Raw genomic sequence first — 8,674 nt, 5'->3', positions numbered from 1 at the left:
TACACTGGTGACCCGCTCTTGTGAACAGCAGTTTTAGTAACACTAGACCTTTTTTAAAGTTGGCTGTTGTAGGGTCGCGAGCCGTAACGAACGATAAGTAACAAGCTCAAACGGAGCACGGCTTCCCCTTGCGATGTCTGGCACTGAAGTGAGGTCAAAGCCCTCCAGAAGCGAGCCTCACGCCTCCAGCAAATTATCCACATCTCCTAACCAGTAATATATCTATTTTCTTATTCACTGCCCATAATCTCAAATTGTTTATTAAATCCAACCAGCTATTTTACATCTGTATCCTCACCTCTATTTTTCCTGGACCTTCTAGTCAGGTCAGGCTTGGTAGAATAATTCTCAAAGGGGAGACTCGTTTTTTCGGCTGCCTGGGATCATAACAGCTGCTACGGTCTCTCAGCTGCTACAGTCTCTCAGTTGCAACAGTCACACAGCTGCTAAAGTCTCTCAGCTGCTACAGTCTCTCACCTGCTACAGTCTCTCACCTGCTACAGTCACACAGCTGCTAAAGTCTCTCAGCTGCTACAGTCTCTCAGCTGCTACAGTCTCTCACCTGCTACAGTCTCTCACCTGCTACAGTCTCTCATCTACTACTGTCTCTCAGCTGCTACAGTCTCTCAGCTGCTACAGTCTCTCAGCTGCTACAGTCTCTCAACTGCTACAGTCTCTCACCTGCTACAGTCTCTCACCTGCTACAGTCTCTCACCTGCTACAGTCTCTCACCTGCTACAGTCTCTCAGCTACTACAGTCTCTCATCTGTTACAGTCTCTCAGCTGCTACATTCTCTCAGCTGCTACAGTCTCTCAGCTGCTCCAGTCTCTCAGCTGCTACAGTCTCTCAGCTGCTACAGTCTCTCAGCTGCTACAGTCTCTCAACTGTTACAGTCTCTCAGCTGCTACAGTCTCTCAACTGCTAGTCTCTCAGTTGCTACAGTCTCTCAGCTGCTACAGTTTTTCGGCTGCTACAGTCTCTCAACTGCTAATCTCTCAGCTGCTACAGTCTCTCAGCTGCTACAGTGTCTCAGCTGCTATAGTCTGTCAGCTGCTACAGTCTCTCAGCTGCTACAGTCTCTCAGCTGCTACAGTCTCTCAACTGCTACAGTCTCTCAGCTGCTACAGTCTCTCAACTGCTACAGTCTCTCAGCTGCTACAGTCTCTCAACTGCTACAGTCTCTCAGCTGCTACAGTCTCTCAGCTGCTACAGTCCCTCAGTTGCTACAGTCTCTAAGCTGCTATAATTGCTGGCACGAACTTAGGTTGTACCATTGCTAGTTGCCCTGCGGTGTGAAATTTCTCTTTTATATAAATGGACAATGTATGTAGAACATAAAATATAAAAAACTATATCCTAGCTGATACACCCCAACCCAGAACCTGGGGAAGAACCGAATACATAAACATGAATCAGGATACCCCAGAACCTGGGGAAGAACCGAATACATAAACATGAATCAGGATACCCCAGAACCTGGGGAAGAACCGAATACATGAACATGAATCAGGATACCCCAGAACCTGGGGAAGAACCGAATACATAAACATGAATCAGGATACCCCAGAACCTGGGGAAGAACCGAATGCACAAACCCGAACGTTCAAATTAACAAACAAAGTCATCCCACCGGAAACAATAAAGCTTGCGGTGAGGTCACAGAAAAGAAAGTTACTCATTAAAAATGAGAATTGTAAAATAAGAGAAGCAGTACCTGAGTAAACAAGGGAATTTAGATCAAGACTTCTACACGAAGCATGTCCCATGAGAAACAAGAAACTAACCGTACACTAAATGACACACTTAAGGAACACAAAAGAAGTGTTAAGTCTGCAGACAAACACTGCTCTCTTCTAACATGTTAGGGATCCTAATCATCCTATTGATTTACCTTCCTCTAAAATAATCTTTCCTGCCTCTACTCTACATAGACGCCGTCTTGTCGAATCGGTTCTGATACACAACATACCCAACATGAACCAAATCTAACATCTACATTTTTCCTAGACTTTGAAGAACTATCAGTACTCTTTATATGATTACTAGTGTCACTATGCCCTGCTGCAATTCTCTGTTCCTCTATTCTGTTATTGTTTTCTGCTATACTCTGTTGAATGTCTAATTGCTTAGTTTTCTGCTCTTCTATTTGCAACTGAGTGTCAATCTGATGCTGTTTTTTGCTGGTTCTTAGCCTCTAACTCCAGCTGTTTTTGGTGATTCTGCATCTCCAACAACTGTTTCTCTGCTTCTAACCTAGCCATCTCTAGCTTAGATTCCATCTCTAACTTTAGAATTGCCACCTGGTCACTTGACTCTTCTTCTAACTCCTCTAACCACTCCTCGTCAAGTTTCTCCTCCTCCACCAAGTGTGTGACAATGACTTACTAGCTGAGCCTTTAGTATTCTCCTGGAAGCTGTCAGCTTTAATTTATCAGCCATGTACAACAACCCAGACTTCTTCAAGTCTTTAATTTCACCAAAGTTTGGATGCACTGCCAACACAGCAACTTGTTTCTCCATTGTCAGCTTAATTAACACAACTAGCAATTACAACAACACTGAAGGTTTTGCTTGGCCCCTGGCACAAGCTGTACACTTACCTCAATCGTGAAGTGCTGAAAAAATTCCACAAGCAGTTTCGAATGAAACAGAGAAATGGTACACAGGCTTGGTTACGGTATCACTAGTTAACCACATAGTACCTAGGAAGGCATTAGCAATTAATATCATGCACCACTAATTAGTACATTCAAATTATGGTAATTAAACCTCACGGATACAGGCCCTCATTTTGTTACGGCCCTTGACCTCTGGGTATGGTTCCTCTGTTGCAGTTGGTAAACATATAATATCATACGGCCTTGCCTCAATAATTGTCGAGGAGTGAAAGAAATGCAACTGCTTACTTAACAAAGCAATATACTTAAGGTAAGGGTAACAAAGAACATACAAAATAAAATAAATGGAAAAATGCAGGTAGCCAAAAATCTTACAATATCATTATATAAACACAGATAATTTCTTTGTAACATAAATGAATAGATGGGTAAGCACATAATAGTCTAACCAGGAAATCAACTTTGTAAACTAAGCAATAAAACAAACTACCAAAAACTTAGCTTATCACATGTCTCCACCCGCCAGCCTTACCCCACGCGACTGGCGTTCCACCCTCATGCATATCATGGCGTCTTCCACATGATCAAACTAAAACCTACATGAAATCTCCTGATACTCTGCTATCAGAGAGTAGTACTTAAGAACATAATTATAATTAAACTTATACGTATATAACACTGCTAAGATGTAAAAAGAATTTAAGTACAATCAATAACAGGAATAATTTCAATGGTGAAACATTGACGCTAGTTTGAATACACGGCCCGCCACTGGAACACTCCCAAATATGGTCATCCTCCCCAGTGAGCCGCCACCGACTTCCCCCACAGGAATGAACATGCAAATAACCTAACAAATATTCAATACAGGCACACTACAGCATGCTACAATTAAATCAAACATAATTATACTGGAACACAACTGGATACGATGTTATATTTACTTAATGGGGAAGAGAAATAATGGACATACATATGTAGCCAGATGAATGTTAGAAACAAACACAGATTCGTAACAACATGCTGGTGTTTCTAGTTCTCCCCAGGACGCTGTTGTTTGTCACCTTATCCTGCCAGGTGATGTCCAAGATGTGTCGGAGGCAGTGCAAGTGGTAGGCGTTCAGCTGTCTTTCCTGAGGGATGCGGAGTGTCTAGGACTCACTGCCATATAGGAGAGTGCTCAGGACACAGGCTCTGTAAACCTGGATCTTTGTATACTCAGTCAGGTTATTGTTGGCTCACATTCTCTTTGTCAGTATGGACATAGTTGTAGATGCCTTAGCCTTACCGATGCGTTTGTTGAGTTCCATGTCAAGAGAGAGGGAGTCTTGAGTCTTAATTAAACTATGCTGCTCCATATAGTTTCGAAAATTGAATAATTGTTTAATCGTCGTTCATTAATCTGATGTAAATTTTGTCTTCACGGATTCTCAATCATAAACAAAGTGAAGAATTCCGGATTTGAATCAATTCTAATCTTCTAGTAACGATGTCGGTTCCATTAAACGAGAATTTATATATAAATAATTTATTATATATTTTTTTAAGAATAAAATCAACATATTTAAATATATAATACAGGAACAGATTACTTTGGAGATGATCACAGCTGTAATGTAAAAACATTATTATAATATAATTGTTGTGCCGAGTATAATGGAGACAATTACTACAATGTGTCACCATGAGGTGGGAGCCCTCCAGGCCGGCGACAGTGACTTGTAGACCCCGTAGGCTGTTGATCAGAACGTAATTCATTGTGCTCACCTACAAGTGCTCACCTATCCTGGTCGTGTGAATGTTGAGGGTTGAACACTCCGTGAAGGTCGTGTTTAGTAAGTACTGCGTGTTGTGAAGGTCGTGTGTTGTGAGTTCTATGTGTTGTGAGAACTGTGTGTTGTGAGAACTGTGTGTTGTGAAGGTCGTGTGTTGTGAGTTCTATATGTTGTGAGAACTGTGTGTTGTGAGAACTGTGTGTTGTGAGTTCTATATGTTGTAAGAACTGTGTGTTGTGAGAACTGTGTGTTGTGAGTTCTATATGTTGTGAGAACTGTGTGTTGTGAGAACTGTGTGTTGTGAGTTCTATATGTTGTAAGAACTGTGTGTTGTGAGAACTGTGTGTTGTGAGTTCTATATGTTGTGAGAACTGTGTGTTGTGAGAACTGTGTGTTGTGAGAACTGTGTGTTGTGAGAACTGTGTGTTGTGAGAACTGTGTGTTGTGAGAACTGTGTGTTGTGAAGGTCGTGTGTTGTGAGTTCTATATGTTGTGAGAACTGTGTGTTGCGAGAACTGTGTGTTGTGAGAACTGTGTGTTGTGAGAACTGTGTGTTGTGAGTTCTATATGTTGTGAGAACTGTGTGTTGTGAGAACTGTGTGTTGTGAGAACTGTGTGTTGTGAGTTCTATATGTTGTGAGAACTGTGTGTTGTGAGAACTGTGTGTTGTGAGTTCTATATGTTGTGAGAACTGTGTGTTGTGAGAACTGTGTGTTGTGAGAACTGCGTGTTGTGAGAACTGTGTGTTGTGAGAACTGTGTGTTGTGAGAACTGTGTGTTGTGAAGGTCATGTGTTGTGAGAACTGTGTGTTGTGAAGGTCATGTGTTGTGAGAACTGTGTGTTGTGAAGGTCGTGTGTTGTGAGAACTGTGTGTTGTGAAGGTCATGTGTTGTGAGAACTGTGTGTTGTGAAGGTCATGTGTTGTGAGAACTGTGTGTTGTGAAGGTCATGTGTTGTGAGAACTGTGTGTTGTGAAGGTCATGTGTTGTGAGAACTGTGTGTTGTGAAGGTCGTGTGTTGTGAGAACTGTGTGTTGTGAAGGTCATGTGTTGTGAGTACTATGTTTTTGTGAAGGTTGTGTGTTGTGAAGGTCGTATGTTGTGATTGTCGTGAGTTGTGAAGGTCGTGTGATGTGAAGGTCGAGTGTTGTGAAAGTCGGATGCTGTAAAAGTCGTGTGTAGAAGGTTGTGTGTTGTGAAGGTCGTGTGTTGTGAAAGTCGTGTGTTTTGAAAGTCGTGCTGTACAAAGTGCCAAATTACAGTACCCAGAGAACAGTAAGTGTAGAAAGCACCCAGTTACCCAGACACGAGTGAGTGAAGAACACAGCCAGTTACAGTATGGAGACAACAGTGAGTGTAGAAAGCAGCCATGTACACAACCCAGACAATAGTGAGTGTGTTAGGCAGCCAGGAGCAGTAGCGAGACAACAGTCCTGGACCAATCCGGGAGTATGCGGCCCCAGCATAGATCCCGTACCTTGTCAAGTTCAGGACGAAGCTGGAAAAAGTTCAGAGGTATGCCACTAGGATAGTACCATAACTAAGAGCCACGAGTTACGAAGAAGGTCTACGTGAAATGCACCTCACGCCACTGGAAGACAGAAGAGTAAGGGCAGACATGATCACTACCTACAAAACTCTTACAGGAATTGACATGGCAGACAAGGATAAAGTATTTAAAACGGATGGTACGCGAAAAGGGGAGGTCACAGGTTGAAACTGAGTACCCAAACTACTCTGACACTGAGAACTTCAGTGTCAGAGTAGTTAACAGATGGAAAGCATTAGGAAAGTGATGTGGTGGAGGCTGACTCCATACACAGTTTCAAATGTAGATATGATAAAGCCCAATAGGCTCAGGAATCTGTACACCAGTTGATTGACAGTTGAGAGGAGAGACCAAAGAGCCAAAGCTCAACCCCCGCAAGCACAACTAGGTGAGTACAACTTAGTACAGTGAGTATAGAGGGCAGCCAGGTACAGTAGCTTGTCAAGAGTGAGTGTAGAGGGTAGCCAGGTACAGTAGCTAGACAAGAGTGAGTATAGAGGGCAGCCAGGTACAGTAGCCAGACAAGAGTGAGTATAGAGGGCAGCCAGGTACAGTAGCCAGACAAGAGTGAGTATAGAGGGCAGCCAGGTACAGTAGCCAGACAAGAGTGAGTATAGAGGGCAGCCAGGTACAGTAGCCAGACAAGAGTAAGTATAGAGGGCAGCCAGGTACAGTAGCCAGACAAGAGTGAGTATAGAGGGCAGCCAGGTACAGTAGCTAGACATGAGTGAGTGTTGAGGGCAGCCAGGTACAGTAGCCAGACAAGAGTGAGTATAGAGGGCAGCCAGGTACAGTAGTCAGACAAGAGTGAGTATAGAGGGCAGCCAGGTACAGTAGCCAGACAAGAGTGAGTGTAGAGGACAGCCAGGTACAGTAGCCAGACAAGAGTGAGTGTAGAGGGCAGCCAGTATACTTGGTGGGGTTTAAGAGTGTGTTTACTCTCCCTGGGCAGAGGTGCCAGGTGGGCCGGTCATCAGCGGGTACCTGAGAGGTGAGGTGCTGACGGAGGGGGAGCGCCGCGTCCTCACGTGTCAGATGGTCGGGGGAGGACACCCCCGCCCCTGGCTCACCTGGTACAGGCACGGACGGCCCATCAATCCTACCTCCATCATTCAGGCGGCAGAGAACGAAGTGACAGCGACGCAACTGATGAGAGCGACGCAGCTGGTGACGGCGACGCAGGTGGTGACGGCGACGCAGGTGGTGACGGCGACGCAGCTGGTGACGGCGACGCAGGTGGTGACGGCGACGCGGGAGGAGAACGGGGCTGTGTATGAGTGTCGGGTTAACAGTCAACTGTTGCGACACTCCCTCACCACCAACGTCACTCTCACCGTTCACTGTAAGTTATGCTTGTGGTTGTTCCCGTCACTGCTGCCTTAACCCTCAAGGTACACATCTTTTGTTACTTCTGGCCCTGTACATAGTTAACTGTGTGATGCCTCCCCAGGCACTGTGTACTCTGAGTACCTGAACATTACCATAGTCTTAGGCAATACAAGCTGACTGTAAAGTGGCAGTAAAGGGTTTAAGGTACTCGGCTTTTCTTTGTTTAAACTTTAACAACTGTGACATCACAGGAAGAATTAAACCATCGTCTTACTACTGTACCTCAACATAGATTCTTGTTAGCTGTCACATGGCGTCCTTGTGCCGTCTCACTAGGCGAACCAAATGAGAGTGCTGCAAGCTTCACGTCCAGTAGCCAGACACCATCACACGCACTTCCACACCCTCAGTCACCCTTTTGGAAATTTCCAACACTAATACAACACTGCTGTATTATTATTAATTATTACTAAATCTACTAATCATTGTAGTAATTAAAATTAACCAAATGTAGAGTTCACATGTACTAACAATTACATCTGTACAATAAGGCTAGAATTCTTACGTCACCAGACGCCAGTATTGCGTCAGATTCCATTATAATAAACACATCTATATCCAGTGTGTCTGAGAATTGAGTTTGATTCTCTATAAAACAACGGTGTTCTGTGTGATAATTATTTACAGATAAACTGATCCCCAACTAATGCCAAATAGAGCGTTTATAGTTATAACTGTTATCTGGTAATAAATTTGAGGCCACGTGTGAATGCCCTGGAGAGACTTTAATTCATCTCCATTGCTCGTTTACCATCGTAAAACGGGCAAATAATAATATTTAACTCCTCTGAATAATAAACCCGTCCCTATCCGAGCATTTCAATCACAACTGCGAGAAATGATATTATTCGTAGTAAATAATTTGTGTATCAAATGCGGGACGCGGAGCGGGGCAGAGAGACGCCATTACCGAAGCCGCCTGGGTGGACGAAACCGAGATCGAGAGAAGAAAGTCGCCACTGTGAGGTGTGAAGAATAGTTGCAGACAGCAACTTAGCTGGTGTCAGTGTCACTGTATACGCCGTGTTGAATTGTCAAGAGAATTAACTTGACGTTCAGCCCGGAACCTGTTAATTTGTACCGTGTAGCCCAACGTGACCGGCCAGAGGAGCGCGTCAACATCTAGGCTAGGCTCGACACCACGTGTTCGTTACTACGACGCCAGAACCTAGGACGCGAACTTCGACAAGCCTTAACTTACACAGTGCCCTATTAGCTAAGTACCCTTATTCCTGTTTGATGCATCATTTAGGATAGGTTATAGCTGGGTAGCTTGTCGTCACGCCGAGCGACTATAAAAAACCACAGGTTATTATCTGTCTCCATTCTCTATTTTAATTTC

Source organism: Procambarus clarkii, chromosome 82 (genome assembly GCF_040958095.1).
Source record: "Procambarus clarkii isolate CNS0578487 chromosome 82, FALCON_Pclarkii_2.0, whole genome shotgun sequence".
Taxonomy (NCBI): Eukaryota; Metazoa; Arthropoda; class Malacostraca; order Decapoda; family Cambaridae; genus Procambarus; species Procambarus clarkii.
Note: the sequence above shows the minus strand (reverse complement) of the source record.